Raw genomic sequence first — 17178 nt, forward strand, 5'->3', positions numbered from 1 at the left:
TAGTCTACTGCATGTACCCTTTGAAAATATATTAGCCCTATTGTCTCCCCAAACCATAAGATCTCTGAAATTTCTATTTCATCACTTTCACCATAACTCTTAAGACAGTCTGTCACACTCAGAAGCAGTGCAAATGCTTTGTCCAGCACATGTCTTGAATTTCACTATAGAAAATGTGGCTGCCATCTGCATGGAGTGAAGACTTTGGTCTTCCAGAAACAATCCCTTGGTTGCTAAGTGACCTCAGGCACGCCACTCACCTGGCAAAATAAGCCAACTGCTCATGGGCTGAAGGCCTAAAATATCAGACTGTGCTCAATAGGAGCAAGCAGTAGATTTCATCTTGGCTGTTAAGCTTCGAGTCATTGGAAGGCAAGTCTCCTATCATAATTATTTCTGCAGGCATATAAAGCAGATGATAAGCCCTGTTCTGGTTTGAGTCCTCTCCCAGAACATAATCCAAATGGTTAACAAATCACATTATTCTTTTCTCTGATATCGATAGTCCTTGCTGTCCCCTCAACTTTTCTAAAGCCCTTCCTTCTTCATAGTTTGATCTTGGAGAGTATTCCCTTTCCTACTAAGATTTACCCATCATGTGCCTCTAAAACATTTAATGATTCTTATTGTATTCCAGGTACTGTGATTGGGTATGGGGATTCAAAGGTAATTAAGATGCAATTCGTCTCCAGTAACTCAATCCCAAGATAGGCAAACAAATGGTTAAGGGGAAATATATACATCATCAACTGCTGATGTGGATAAGAGGATGCTACAGCTATTTCCTGCCATTTATTCTAATCTAAATCGATAGAGCTCAGCATACAGAGTGTACTTGCAAACAGCCCAAATTCACAGATGCCACCAATTCCCTCTCACCCAGCCCCCTATGGTTCCCTGGCTGTCACTCACAAAGATGCCAGTGAATCCAGAAGTTCTGGCAAGATGCTGACAAAGAAAAAGCAAAGAGGTCTGACCCACAGGCAGACATGCTGGCAAGTCCTCTCTGACGAACGTATGAACTGGTTCCCAAATATTGTCCCTGAAAGGGCAACCATGTCTTGTAGCTCCAGGTTTCCCTGCTTGAATTTCCCCCAATTAAAGATTCATCCTAAGGGTTAAAGGGCTAAGATGGCTTTGACTCTCCATATGGCTTCTCTCCCAACATGTGGTAGAGACCTTTGTCTCCAGGAAACAGGAGTGTGGTTTGCAGGCGGGGAAGGGAAGAGTGGAAAAATGGGCAATTATGAATTCACTGTATATTAGGGCAGGTCTGAAGGAGAGGCCTTGCGGGGGCCAGAAGATATAAGAATGAAGAGAGAAAGGTAAAAACTGGTGCAAATTTTTCCTATTTCAAATATTGCCAAAACTGTCCTGTTACCAATAATATGGCAACTCTTTTATTTCTCCTTCTGTGCTTTCATCTGTATAAAATAGCAGCTGTCATGTATATCTACAAAGAACAAATAAAATAAAAAATAAAAAGAATAACCAGAAAAAAAAGCAGCATGTCTCCAAAACTTAGAACTTAAATCTTACATTAATCAGACTAATTATTTTTCAAAAGGTGTTTTTTTGGAAGAGGGTACTGGAGATTGAATTCAGGGGTACATTATCACTGAGTTACATCCACAGTCCTATTTATTTATTTAGACAGGGTCTCGCTGAGTTTCTGAGACTGGCCTTGAACTTGTGATTTTTGATCCTTCTGCATCAGCTTCCCAATAAAAATCTTTTTAGATTGTCCCAATTATGGCATCCTTTCTCACTAGAAAATGTTCTGGTTTCAAACAACAAATTCTCCAAAGACCAAAAAGCTGATCGATAAGTTATAGTTAGATAGGAATAAGAAGTCCTGGTGTGCTGTTCCCCTGTGGGGTGACTATAGATAGAAACTGTGTACTGTATCTCTTCAAAAAGCTAGAAAAAAAAGGATTTTGAATGTTTTCACCATAAAGAAGTGATTAATGAGGCTGGCTATGTAACTCAGTGGTAGAGCACTTACCTAGCATGCTCAAGACCCAGGATTTGGTTTCCAGGACCACACAATAAAAGTTACAAATATCTGAGGAGATAGACATGTTTAGCCTGGTTACACAAAGTATGCATGTATTGAAACATCACATGGTACCCCATTAACATGTACAATTTTTATGTGTTATGTATCAGTTAAATTTAATTTTCATTTTTAATTTAAATCAAATTTAAAATTAAATAATAAATTTTTCAATATGTAATAGAATAGAACATAAGGCATTTCTATATTGGGGATTGCATCACTAATAAATATGATTAATTTATTTTACAAGGAAATCATAAATTTCTACAAATGGACATGTAGATAAAAATCAAGTAAGCGCCACAAATCATTTGTCAAATCTCCTAAGCTCAGTAAAGTTTTGGATACCACCAGTTCTCAAGTGGAACCAACCCTGACAAATGTCAACATGCAGCCATTTTGCCCATGTCATAATTCACCTTGTGCACCTGTACAATAAACTGTACATAAGACTGAAAATTCTTTGAGGGCACACACCATATAGAAATTATGTTTGGAGCCCAAACATCTCCTGGCACATAATAATCACTATGTAGCTCTACTGAATCTGAATTCTGTAAGTACTCAGTGAATGTTGAGTGAGATAAGAAATGAAGGAGAGCCTTGATGCTCTAAACATAAACAGTTGACTACATAGAAAACCTTAGACATCCCCTTATATTAATTATCACTGATCAACACCTCTTCCCTGTTCTTGCCTTTTTTACTCAGAACCTTTTTTTTAAAGCACAAAGCAGAGTTTTTGGTTTGCTTTTTTTTTTTTTTTTTTTTTTTTTTGAGGTAAGTCCTCTCTGGGTGTTTGTGTGTTGCTTCAATTTTTTGAACTCCTTGACACAGCTTTCTGGAGGCCAGTAAACATCCTCATCTTGTGTCCATGAATGTTTTCCTCTGGAGGAAAAAGAAAATCTTGTGAAACCACATGGGCCCCGAACATTGTATCTTTTGGTTTAAAGAAACTTCTAAAATATGCCAGGTCATAAAACCAGGCAAATAATCTTCTAGAATAAAACTCCTGAGATGTGTGGTAAGAAATAAAAGGGGCTGATACTGGGCCAGAATCTCCCCAATAAACTGCCCTATATCTAAATGGAGATTAGATTCCTGTTTGACCTGGCTTTATTGTCCTTGTTTTAATCACAGTGTATTTGTAATCACTGTGCTTTTATATTTTTAAATGAACTCGTTTTCATAGTAGCTCTGCTCATGACATTAAAGAATTGCTAACTAATCGTTCCAAATAAGCAGAGTAATTCTCTCTGGTTCTGCCTGGGGCTCCCTGCAGTGGCGCCCACTGCCTGGTCTTCCATCATGGAAACATCAAGACTGACCCCTGCAGGTGAATAACTGAAATGCACACCTCCAATCAGATACCATCTTTCTTTTAAAGTCCCATCAAGTTCTGAAAATAAGAGCACCCACACTACGCACAACAGGGATATCGATGACATTGATATATGTTGGACATTCCTTTCAGAAGTTGCTTTTGGAAAACTGCAACCACTTGATTAAAAAGAATTTAAATTACATTTGCAAAATACTCTAATGTGGTCAGCCATTAATTCTTTTTGACTATCAAGAAACATACAAATGATTTGGAAGAACTGGAATCCTCAAATCATGTGGGTTAAAAAGAATCCCGATTTGGCCCCATCTTTTTCTAATCAAACAGATTGCTCTTTGTCCAGTGACCAAATCCCCCCCCCTTCACCAACACACAGCCCAGGTTGCCATAGCTACCTTGGATGTCTATTTACCACACAAGGGATCAAAGCCAGGAGACATCCACACACACACTTAGACTTAAAACTTGCTGGAATGTCTGAGGATAACATACAACTACCAATTAAGGGATTTGCCTGTAGCCCATGCAGTCCATCGCCAGGCAATCTATGAGCACAAGTCATAGCAAATAGCAAGGCAAAGTCAACTGGAAAAAATTATTTCAAAACAACCAATAAGGGTTTGTCTTTAAATTGACAGCAGGTCCTACAATGATAACATTTTCTGAAAGAGATATCAGGGAAGAAATTAAAATTTTAGCATATGTTGAAGACATTGAGCTCTCTAAACCATGTGCAAAAACTTGAAACATCTGTTGAAAGGGAATATTTCTCAGATACATATTTAAAATTCTGGTTGGAGTATCTTCCTATTAGGTGTCATAAAAGTGGACTGATCTCAGTGTTGGGACAAATGAGAACAGAAATGCCTTTTGAACTTTAAAGGCTTGACTTTCAAATGAAGGAAACCACACAAAATATTTGGTACACTACGTGCCCATTACAGAATGATAAAAAAAAGGATGCTGCAGGAGAGGTTCTGTTTGTGTTCCTAGAATGTATTTTCGGATCCCAAACCTGCACAGGTAATCTTTCCGGGTAGGAGAATATTCTCCACAGATGTGCCCCTAACTTGCTGTGTCTCTTTATACTTAACCTTTCTGTGCCTTTGCCTCACCATTTGTTCAATGAGGATCAAATTGCCCTTCATTTTCTCCTGGGGATGTGACAGAGAATAAATAGATCATGTTTGTAAAGGGCTTTCTAATCCTCCGAGGAAAGATTAATACGAAGACTTTCATTATTAAGCCAGATGTCCTTGGGCATTTTAATTCCAATCTAAAGAATGCAAAAGGGGCTAATCAAAGTGAGTCACAGCCTCCTTGGACCAGCAGCATCCTAGCCTTGCAAGAATTTAGCAGCTATGTGACTGATTTCAGTGGATTAGAAATATATCTTGCACCTTCTCTAAAGAGTTTTTTCTAAAGTTGTCAGGGTTCTAAAAGCACAAAATAGGTCTGGTAGATAATTTTGTTGGGAGAAATCTGATTCTTTCCCCAAGCTTGAGAATGAAGTAGTTGTTCCTTGCCTGTGTAGGGACAATAGGTAGCTCACTACTTGGGGAGAATATTTGCAGTTGTGGGAATGCCACAGGCAAACCTGTTGTTTTTGGCTGGGCTTCCAGAACAGGTGGCCGTGCCTTTCCTTTTGCCTGGGAACATAGCAAATTCCTTCTCAAGGAAGGTTCAGGAAAGTTTCCCATTTACAATTACAGGGTAGAGAAAGGTTGGCACATGCTTTAAAATTAGGCAAGTCAGGTTTATACTTTTTTGCCCCAACTCAGTGTGGCCTTACCAACCCTCAAAGAATTCTATCCTATGGGGTTCCTTTTCTGCCAAACCCCTCTGAACCTTATAACTAGCCAAACAGCTTCCTACCTCAGTTGGCGATTTCTGGCTACCTTGAATTTCTGGCTAGTCAGTTGCAGGGGTCTCTTCTGGGCTGCCACACCACTGTTCAGCATTTGTGCAGCCCCAGGGACAGATCACTCATCAACAAAAAGATTGAATTTCATTGCTGAGCTGATGACACATGGGTCGGTTCGAAAGTTAACCCTACAAATCCAGCTGGGGTTGCTGGGCTGGGATGACAAATTGACTGGTGGGTGCGATTCACCCTGCCTGGATGTAGCAGTCAGGTTTTCCCCACAGGAAACTAGAATCAAGTTGGGATCGGCCCACGCAATAATGCTACCATCTCAGTTCCCCCTACATTCTTTTTCTGGAGCTGTCTGGGTTTCTTGTATGAACAAAGATCCTCTCCCTTTCTTCTATCTCCTTACTCCATCCCATCCTCTTTTCAAGTACCCACCAGGCAAAAAAAAAAAAGGTGTATAGAGATATGGGATAAAAAGCTGTCCATTCATTAAGTAAATAAGGAATTACTACATGTGTACTTGCACCCTTAAAACTTGAATACTGGGCTGTTTTCCAATCTCATATGAATGCCACAACTATTCATGGGAAAAAAAAAATCCCAAGCTTGGGCATCAGACACAGGGAATGCCACCATACCAGAGGAACTGTGTGGGCACAGGGATTCTGGAAATTGAGCTCAGATACCACCAAGGAGAGGACAGGTGGTTCCAGGCAGGATCAAATGACTTCTTTGTTCAGGCTTAATCAACAATGTTTTTGCTTTCCTCTTTTTCCTCTTTAATCCTTTCCAGTTCACTTTCTCACTCCTTTTCCCCAACTCATCTGAGTACTAGACATTAAAAGAATGAGCCTGGATTGTGAGTTTGTTAAACTTAAAGAAAACCAGCCTCCACCCAGTCTCCAGCAAGGCAAATGCAATTCATTGAAAGCACACGGCCCTGCATGTGCTTTTCTGCACTCACTGAAACTTGCCAAGCATGATTGTTCAGAGAGCAAGTAAAGGGACAAGAAGGCTGAGGGTCTCTACTCCTGACCACTCAGTAGGATCTCTTTCACCTCCCCAAGCTGCCAGAAAGGGAAAGTTCCCAATGCCTTGCCACAGCCACAATGGAGAAGGTTCACTTACCCCAAAGTTGACATGGGGGTGGCAAGTACCTAGCCCATTTGGGGGAAAAAAGCGAAGAGCTTGTCTGGTGGCAATACAGATGCTAACTTTTCCACCCAGATTTATCAGCCCTGGTCAAAGTAATATTACTCCTCCTAATCTCTGCCCTTTTCAGCCTACTGGTATTGCTTTCCAGTTTTCTCTTCTCCTTATATGAGTATTGATCTTGACATTTAAATATTGACATAAGATTCTCCCATAACTTTGATAGAGTTGTAAATTACACCCTCTTCTTGGCTTCCTAAATCCACTCTTTCCTTTCCTTTCTAAACGGTAAAGCTATAAACCTCTGCCTGGGCTGATAAGGAATTTTATCATCATGCCCCAGAGCTACGGAAGAAACTGCTGGTTTAGAATTCTTTTCAAAGGCTCGTTTAAGTAATCCCCAAGCCCTTTCTCTGCTCATTACTTTAAAGGTTGTCTATTCACGTCCAGAACCAATACAGTTCCCAAACTGCTAGAACAGTACAAACAAATCTGCATTTTTCTGGAAGGGTTGTGTGTTCGATTTAGACTGGTTACGCCTTCTCAGCCATAAACACACTAAATGCTCAGAACTGAAAGGTAAAATAAGCGGCCCTTTGTAATCCTTTTTCAGGATATTCAGTCGTCTTTATTCTAAACCAAAGCACACGATATAAGCTAAAAGCTCGAGATTCATCCTGCACAATACATTTCAGCGGCCATAAACTGGAATGAATTTACATATTCTACAAACCGCTTTGGGTCCTTTACAATGACTGCCTGACTTCATCAACCACCATTAGAGGCAAAAGTGGGGATGGGTGTGGAGGAACGGGTGGTGGGGGGCCCTCAGGTGATCTGTTTCTTGGGTCGCCTTAGGAAAATGCATCCGCGTTTTTCCTCGGACAGGCATCTGCTAACTCCTGAAGCTCTTGGGAGTAACAGGTCGCAGGAGTCCCACGCTGCGCCCTCCCTCTCCGGCGCCAGCGCAGCCGCCAGCCTTACCTGCCTCATGTTTAGAATTCCATGACCCATCCGGCAGGGAGCGAGCTGCATGGAAGCGCACGCCGCAGCCTTTAGTGCAGACACTAAAGCTAACAGAAGCCCGCGAGACAAAAGCAACTCGGTGAAATCCACAGGCAGCAAAGAGCACGTTTTCGTCTTCTTTTTCTTTGATCTGTTGCTACACGCACTCTGCCCAAGACAATGTCAAGTTTCTCAACCTTTTCTTTCCCAGCCTATGAAAAGTCGGGCGCAGGGAAGCGAGGACCGCCTGGCTCTTATTTCAAATCAGTTCTCAGGGACGTCGTAGGCGGCTGGCTCCGGCCGCGGAGGAGCCTCGCCAATCAGGAACAGGGGGTGGTCCTGGGAGCCAGCGAGGCTGCCTCCGCGAGGATTAGGGGAGCTTTCAGGAGTCAAATGACTGGAAGCAGCTGGAAACAGTGCCCAGAGCTCCCAAAGTAAAGGATGACTTCTATTATCTCACAGTCCTGCGTCTGCTCAAAGCATAACTAGCTTCGGGCTTTAAATCCTTGCATTTTTAAGAGCTCCCTAGAAGCATCAATACATTTGGAAGGTGCAGAATTATTTCAGCCAGAAAAGTTCAACATTCAGTACCCAAAGGTATTTTTTAAAGAGTATCTTGCACTGGATACCTACTTCTGCGAAGACATTGGGGAGGAAACCAAATTGTTACGAGCAACACTTTAGCTGAAACAAGCTCTCAAAGGAAGGAGTTATTACCCACCTCATCTCCATAGAAACTGAAGATCCAGTCTATGAAAAACAAATCTTAACGGGGCTGTGCACACAAATAGTTTAAAATACAAAAAATGAACAAGAATCTTTATCAATGAGGACCCAAGGCATAAGTTCAGATAAAAATCTCAATAGGACAATAAATACTGAATTTTCTAAACAACATTAAGGAAACTTTAATTCCGTCTCTCCAATATGGCTGGCTCATATGCTGCTAAAAGCAACACTGACATTTTTTGTTAGGAAAATTTTTAAAATAAGTGCATCTACCCTTCACTATGGTTTGCCTGACCTGCAAGGTTCATTTGCTGAGCTTACTAACAGAGACAAGCTGGAATATCATCTCAGCAGAATGGTAGGAGAACCAACTGGCTTCTTAGAAACTTCAACCCAGACTTAAAAAGGAATTTCCAAAGTTTGCTTTCTTAACTCCTTTTGAACAGTAACTCTTGCCAACTCTTAGTATGATTTCAGTGAAAATCTGCCTCTTGGATTTCATGAAATTGCAAGCTGAGCAAATACTACTTTGTATAGATCAAGTAATACTTCTTTCCCAAAGAAGTGACCACAAATTTGTGAGGACAATTCAATAAATACTTTAAATATTTTGATATTAGAGAAAAAGACAACTTAGTACATAATAAGTCATTGACTTCAGGAGTGTCTTCCACATGGGTTCAATGTGTGAGCTTGGCTCAATTCTATGAAAATTTGGCATCCTGCTGCCTGTGCGCAACCTGCATACTGTTCACAAACCCTATCCCTGTCCCGCCACCAGCTGAGCAGTCTCAGGGCCTACCTAGTGACACAAGCTGACCTCAGTCCACTTCATGAACTTACATCATAGCCCTTCACTAAGACCAAGATCAGTAATTTGAGTGGGGCCACTCAGTGTGCTGTGGCATGTTTAGCAGTATCCCTAAACTCTGCCCACTAGGTGCCAGTAGAACCTCCACAGTCAGGACAATGGATAATGTCTCCAGACTTTAACAAATATTCCCTGGGTAGCAAAATCATTCTTGGAAAGATTAATTCTTGAACTTGAGACTGCAAGGAAATTTCTAGGGTGTCTGTTTTTAAAAAAATGCAAATCCTCAGGGCCCTTCTCCAAGGGAATCTGGGTAGGTTTGCCAAGGAGCCTGGGAAACACCATTTTATCCCACTGCTGAAGGACTCTGATTCACTTTGAGAGAGACTGCACCTATCCCTTCCCTAGGCATAACCTGGCCCCAGAACACAGGAAGCTACCAGGGCTGCTGCCACTGGAGTTAGAACCCACTGCACATCTATTTATTTAACAGAAACTTCTAAGAAGTGCATGCTGTCATCACGTCAAAGATTTATATACATGTATGTTAGGATTTTCTCTTTCAAGGATGGTGCCCTTTCAAAGTTTCTGTCACTTTTCTTCACCTTTGACCCATTTGCCCATCATTCTACAATCTCAAATGTCAACATCCTTTAGTGGTTTCCCCTGATGCCAAGAAAAAGTAATGTCTTCTCTCCTATGCTCATAAAGCAACTTCTATACAACCAGTGGTGTGCAATGTTTTAACAACCAGCTCTCAAAATAAATGAGTAAACAAATACCAAGATTTGTAGTATTCTTGCTAATTTCCTTGGTGTATATACTCCCTCCTTCCTACAGTGAGGGAAAGTACTGAATTTGGAGTTGGAAAGAAGATGGTAAGCACTAGCTGAGCAGACCATTATTGTCTCTGCTGTTTCACTTCCAAACTGAACTGCAATCATATATTCTTAAGTCTCTCACCTATATTTAGTATGAAAGTCTCAATGACAACTATATACGCAAAGTCACATCAATTTTTATAGCAGCTCAATTCACAATAGTTAAGCTATGGAATCAACCTAGGTGCTCTTCAACAGAGGAATGGATAAAGAAAATGTGGTTACTATACACAATGGAATGTTACTCAGCCATAAAGAAGAATGTAATTAAGGCATTTGCTGGTAAATACATGGAACTGGAAACTCTCATGCTAAGTGAAATGAACCAATCCCAAAACAACAAAGGCCAAATGTTCTCTCTGATATGCAGATGCTAGCAAAAATAAGCAGGGGTGGATAGAAGCTCACTGAATTAGACAAAGGGGAATGAAGGGAAGGGAGGGGGGATGGGAATAGGAAAGACAGTAGAATGAATTGGACATCACTTTCCTATGTTCATATGTGAATATGCGACCAGTGTAATTCCACAACATGTTCAACCACAAGAATGGGATTCTAATTAGAATAAATTATACTTCATGCATGTATAATATATCAAAATACACTCTACTGTCATGTATATCTAAAAAGAACAAATTTTTTAAAAGAATGGTACCTTATTCATCTTTGTAACCTCAGTTACTTTCACCTACCTGCCTATACAAACATTTGTGGAATGAAAACAAAGTACAGTGATTAGCTTTCCCTCAGACATGGAGAACAATCATAACGATGCCATTACCACATTAAGGAAGAGAAAGGAATTTCTTAGAAAATACAACTCTTACAGTACCTTTTTACCATCACTTAGGATCTATCCTATACTTCTGACAACAGTAAGCATAATGCCCTCTCTTCCACATTCACACTGCTACATCCCAGCTATATTGATTGGAGTGAAGAGACCAGTCTCTAGCACAGTACTCCACTTCATGAATGTGCTCATTAGACAATGTATTTTTGTGGTTTATATGAAGGTACACATACCTTTGCATCTGTATACTCATACATCTTCTCAGCCACTGAACTAGGACCTCTAGGAGGAATTTCTATGATGATCTCTGATAGGTAAATGAAAGGGAGTTTTACAAGTAAGAAGTACAGCTATTGATGGTGCTTACCTCCATTATTTTCTCATCATGTATTGAGGCAGGAATGCTACTGGTGGCGTCTTTAACAAACATTTCTTATGAGTGCCTATTATGAGCCAAGCACTGTGCCAATCTAAGGTGGTCTAGTAGCCTGAACTATATAATACACTGTCTCCAGAAATGATTTGGACAAAGTTTAAGAAAAGTGAATGGTGGAAATAAGTGAAGACTTCTTTTTCATATGCATATAACTTTTTAAAATGTTAAATGAAATAAATAGCCCTTTGGGGGTTGCCTATTGAGTGAGGATTTCATGATCCACATCTGGTAGCAGAATAAGCCAGTAAAGTGAAGCAAGTAACTTGATTCACCAAAGAAATCAATGTTCTGATCCCAAATGTGTGATTAACAGTTTGCAAATATTAACTAAAAGGATGTTCTAAATCTTGACTGCACTTTCTTAATAAAACAATCCAGATGATAATCCTCTGGAGTTTTGTGCAGGTTTGGTTATAAACAACCCTCTTCAACAAGCTGAACATAGGCACCTGGGTGGATATTAAGGAACAGGCCCTACTTAGACATGGATGAATATTGATACACACTCTTGAAGGATAATTAACCATATCTGTGCCACTTCTTTCAATGATAAATAGGTAAAAGCCTACAGAATGGTGTTTTAAGTAAAAAAAAAAAGGTTGAATATCAGCAACTACATATAGTTTATTCTTATGTGTGTAAGACACATCATCAAAAATCAAGGAAGTGCTCACTTCCACAGCACATATACTAAAATTAGAACAATACAGAGAAGATTAGCATGACCCCTGCACAAGGATGACACTCAAATTTGTGAATCGTTCTATTAAAAAAAGTCAAGGAAGCCGGGAATGGAGACACAGGACACATTCTTTGGAATCTATGAAAAGAGTGCTTTTATTCTCCCCAAGAAGTTCTAGAAATCCAGTTGTTTTATTCTTACGAGGGCAGAAGAAAATTTGAGAAACACTTTGTTCAAGGTGATTAGTAAAGATAATTTAAGTTGACAACAACATAAGTCCCTGCTTAGAGAAAGAAAATCCTATTTGAATTCTTATGGAGGCCACAAGAAAGAATTAAGTTTCTGCTCACTGAGGACAGGTCTCATTAAGTTAGTTTCTTTCAGTTGTTAAGGGAAGTAGTGCCACATACTGCAGGGACAGGGCAAATGGGATTTGGAAACTCTGCAGTGCTGACTTGGCTACAACTGACAGATGGACTCCAGCTGAACCAACTGGCATCTCTAAGCCCCCAATTTCTCAGGGGACAGTTGGGCAGATTGAATGAAATCAGGAAGTGTGCCTGGTGCAAGTGCTATTGCTTGTTTCATGAATGTCTCAGATGACTAACTCTGGAAGGAAGAGAAGGAATCTGTGAATACAGAAATAAAACACATAGACACCAAGAGAAATAGTTTAGGAGAATACTCCCTAAGGGCAGGTTTTCATGCAGGGCAGAACCAACTGAATGGTCATCCATCAGGGTCTTCAATAAATTGAACTTGAGAATTCCTCACTTGAAAATTAAAAACTTAAAACAAATCGTGTTATTTTAAGTTTCAATGATAACCATTTAATAATTCTATGCATTTAGAGATGAAATGCATTGACAGTTTCTAGATTTTGTTGATTAACTACAGCTGATTCTTCATTCTTTTAGTAATTTGGTAAATGATTTATGCATGAATTTAGCAAGGGCATTTTGTTCTTTTCATTTTTGTTTTGATTTGGGAGATTTGGGGGATTTTGTTTTCGTTGGTGCTGGAGATAGAACCAAGGGACTCACACATGCTAGGCAAGTGCTCTGCCACTGAGATATACTTCCAGTCCTTTTGTTTTGTTTTGAAATGTTGCCCAGGCTGGCCTCAGACTCCTCAACTGATCCTCCTGCATCTGCCTCCTAAGTAGCTGAGACTACAAGCTTCACCTGGCTCCAAGGGGTTTTGTAGCCTCCTCTCACTCTGAAAATTTCTCTCCATTCCCAACTGAATCTTTATGCTTCATTTCAACACAGTAGAATCCTATTTTCCAGAACAAATTCTACAATTTCTGAGTCATCTAATTTTTGTCATTATTTTCTATTGGAATTTGTAAGAGGAAGTTATTAAATCAATTTTGTGAGGGGGGCTGAGATTGTGGCTCAGCAGTACTCACCTAGCATGTGTTAGGCCCTGGGTTCGATCCTCAGCACCGCATAAAAATAAAAAAAATAAAGCCTTAAAAAAATTAAAAAATTTGTGAGGGGCACTGGGAAGTAAACCCAGGGACACTTAACCACAAAGAGACATCCCCAACCCTTTTTATTTTTTATTTTGAGACAGGGTCTCACTAAGTTAAGGCCTTGCTAAGTTGCTGAGGCTGGTCTTGAACTGGTCTTGAAATCCTCATGCCTCAGTCTCTCAAGTCACTGGGATTACAGGTATGCCCCACAATGCCTGGCTCAAATCAATTATCTTTTACTCGTCTTATTATCCGCTCTTCCTAGATGCTGAGCTCATTGAGGCCTATATTAGTCAAGACTCTCCAGAGATGCAGAGCCAACAGGATATATAATACATATATAAGATTTGTTTCAGGCTTGGGTGGCTATATGGATTCACAATTCTGGCATCCATAGGGCAGGTAGGTAGGAGTTGATCCTGTGAACTTGAGGAAAAAATTTTCTTCCTCAGGGAAAACTCAGTTTTGTTGGTAAGGGCTTCAACTACTTGGATCATCTTGGACTTCTCTTACCTCTCTATACATTGGTTTCTCTATTTGAAAATTTTTGCATACCATATGCTCCTTTGGAAACCACTTCAAGATGTGTTTTAGCAAAATGAGGGAATTAAACCTGGAAAGATAAGCCAATGAGAATGAGAAAATAGAGGAACCAATGTATAGAGAGGTAAGAGAAGTCCAAGATGATAAGACCCACCCACATGATCAAGAATAATCTTCTTTACTTAAAGTCAACTAATTGCAGCTGTCAACCACAACTATAAAACACCTTCATGGCAAGGTTAATATTTGATTGAAGAACTGGGTACCATAGCCTAGCCAAGTTGAAAAAAATAAAAACATGCCATACCCAAACATTTATATGTCTCTTTCAACAAGTAAGAGTATATAGTTGATCAGTTAATAAATGCTTACTGAACTGTTGCAACTAACAATAATAATTTAAAACCTCTAAAAGTAGAAGGTGTTCTTCATAAAGAATTAAATTTTACTGAAAGATCTATTATTTATGCCTCAATGGCATCCCTAAAAGGTAAGAGCCATGAAATTTTGAGGAGGGTACCAGGAATTGAACCCAGGGTGCTTAACCACTGAGCAACATCCCCAGCACTTTTTTAAATAGATTTTATTTTGAGACAGGGTCTCGCTAAGTTGTTTAGGGCCTCAGTTGCAGAATCTGGCTTTGAAATCATGATCCTCCTGCTTCAGCCTCCCGTGTTACTGGGATTACAAGCATGGGCCACTGCACCCAGTAAAAGCCATAAAATTTTGAGATAAATGATTTCCAATTGCCAGTTTTATATTGTCATACTATCAATCAAATGTCAGGATTGAATGCAATTATTTTCATACAAAGTTTGAAAATTTTTGCATACCATATGCTCCTTTGGAAACCACTTCAAGATGTGTTTTAGCAAAATGAGGGAATTAAACCTGGAAAGATAAGCCAATGAGAATGAGAAAATAGAGGAACCAATGTATAGAGAGGTAAGAGAAGTCCAAGATGATAGATGCATTATTTTAGAAAGGTCCCAGTCTAAAGTGTAGCAGGAAAATGGACTCCTGGAGGTTAGGTCTCTAGAGAGGAAAAAAATTATACTGATAGATTACATCGAAAATAAGCAGGTACACAGAAATATAAGAAAAATGTGAGGCTGGGTTGGGGAGATAGCTCAGATGGTAGAGTGCTTGCCTTGCAAGCACAAGGCCCTGAGTTCGATCCCCAGTACCACAAAAAATAAAAATAAAACAATGTGAGGCTATCATTAACTCCAGGAAAAACAAAAGACTGCATGAAAACAGAAGCACAGTCATAGAATGCTCCTTAAATTGACAGTGAACTCTGATATATATGTTGTAGCTGAGACAATTAGTCATAACACCAGTATCCATCTTCCCTTTCTTTCCTTTTTAAATTTTTTTGGTTGTAAATGGACACAACACCTTTATTTTATTTACTTTTTTAAAAAAATGTGGTGCTGAGGATCAAACCCAGTGCCTCACACAAGCTAGGCAAGTGCTCTACCACGGAGCCACAACCACAGCCCCTTCCCTTTCTTTCTTTACAAAAGAACTTCAATTTATTTGGGGAAGAAATGTGTCTGACTGAAGAATATTTCCCAGTCTCCCTTAGAGGTATGGGTGATCAGGTTAAACTATTATAGCCTTTGAAATTTTAACAGATGCTCCAATGTAGGGTTTTGGGGAAAGCTCATTAAAGGGAACACACACTTCTTTTTACCCTTCCCAGATTTCTCCACCAGGAATATGTTTGCAAAGCTTGAGGGACTAAGGCCATTCTCTAACCATGAGGAGGATAAACCACATAGTAAAGACTGGATAACAAAAAAAATCTAGAAACATCCTGAACTCCTATGATATCTTGAAGCCTATTAATGAGCCCTGAGACCTGAATTTCATGTTCTGTGAGAAAATAAATCACTAATCTGTTTGAACCATTGTTTTGATATTTGTGTGACTAGGTAAAATAATTCGTGACTACTATACTGAAAAGGTGGTGTGGGGATGAAGAGGGATAAATTCCATCTTTCTTTGTTTCTTTTTTTTTTTGTGGTGCTGGGGATCAAACCTAGGGAAGGATCATTCCCTTTTGATCATATATAGAATGTTAAAGATAATGTCTATAATTCATAAGCCAAGAAAGAGCAGTAAAAGGATATTATGGGAAATATGGAAGTACATACCAAAGGAAATATTTACCAGTTGAAAATGATTACCCCTAGGGCGGAGTGGGATGAAACAAGGATTGCTGGTTTTCATTATGAGTCTTTAATACATGTGTACTTTGAACATGTATTACTTTGATAAAAATTAAAATTAGGGAAAAATAAACAAAAAGACACTCAGTGGCAATTAAAGCAATGTTTTATCCTTAAATTCACTTCCTGTGTACTAGCAGTGTTTTATGATTATTTGACCCATGGTTGACGAAAGAGTCATAGTAGAACTTTAGAAAAATTACATGCCTGATGGCCCATTCTGAACCCCCAAGTGTAATGTCACCATGTCGTGCACATATGAGCTGATTGGCATTTCCTGCTCCCCCACCACAACTTTAATTTGCTCAAGGTTTATGATTGATTTGCCATGTGTAGCAGAAATACATATATTAGTCCTTATCCAAACTGTTTTAGACAATCGTTCTTTTAGATCTCTAGGAATGAAGATTCTACAACCCAGATGCCCTAATAATTCATTAGAGTAATCAAAAAAACCTTTTTCTTCTTACTCTTAATTGGTATCATTCTTGATTTAAATCTCTTTTTTTTTGGGTAGGTTTATTGTGGGTAGGAGTAGCTGGTAACTGTTTTCCATATTATAACAATTTTACTTCTTATTCTTTTATCTCATTTTCCTTAAAGGTGAAAAGGATTAGTCCCTCAAGCTTTTAATATTTCAATGCCCAAAATTGACTTTTAAATTAGTCTTAGAGATTAAAAAATTAACTTTTGTGAATCATATCTCACTTTTTGCGTGTTAGAAAAGCAAATCAGCAAATCAGGCTGGATCATTTACAATCAGATGGACATAAGGTGATTAGAAATTTTAATCAAAAGAAGCTGTGCACAGGAATTACACTCCTTGCTTATAAAAAGCCAGTGTTTTATCTTGTAGATTGGCACTTCTCAAATGCCCACAAAGATTGCCAGGATGGTAGTGTCATTTCTGATTGGCGAATATCCTCTCCCACTTCACACATGATAGCTAGACTTGGATTTAAGATGATGGTAAAGATAAAAACTACTTATGAATCATGGTTTACACATCTCTTTCCTTTGCTAGACACAGATCAGGGTGTTTTTCCTCTCATTTAATAGCTAAGGAAAGAATATTTCCTTGTAACTGGTTAGCTTTTCCTCTGCTGGGAACCACTTATGAATTCACACATACTGAGATAGGCTTTCATTTACTGTTCC

At 39.3% G+C, this 17178-nt stretch overlaps 1 protein-coding gene and 1 non-coding gene across 3 annotated transcripts in view; one reads left to right on the forward strand and one right to left on the reverse strand.

The window, feature by feature from the left end:
* Nucleotides 1-17178, reverse strand: part of Mid1 (midline 1) — a 358166-nt gene that overhangs the window by 158922 nt on the left and 182066 nt on the right. Inside the window, exon 1 of one of the 2 annotated variants that reach the window (XM_047536734.1) lies at nt 7411-7593. The exons of the other annotated variant lie outside the window; for it this stretch is intronic. The gene's annotated coding sequence lies outside the window, so the exon portion shown is untranslated. Of the gene's footprint in view, nt 1-7410; nt 7594-17178 lie in introns of those variants that run through there. 2 annotated transcript variants of the gene reach the window in all.
* LOC124972798 (U6 spliceosomal RNA) lies at nt 11748-11854 on the forward strand. Its single transcript, XR_007106572.1, has one exon. It is a non-coding gene; the product is annotated as a U6 spliceosomal RNA (small nuclear RNA).

The sequence above is a fragment of the Sciurus carolinensis genome, chromosome X (assembly GCF_902686445.1).
Source record: "Sciurus carolinensis chromosome X, mSciCar1.2, whole genome shotgun sequence".
NCBI lineage: Eukaryota > Metazoa > Chordata > Mammalia > Rodentia > Sciuridae > Sciurus > Sciurus carolinensis.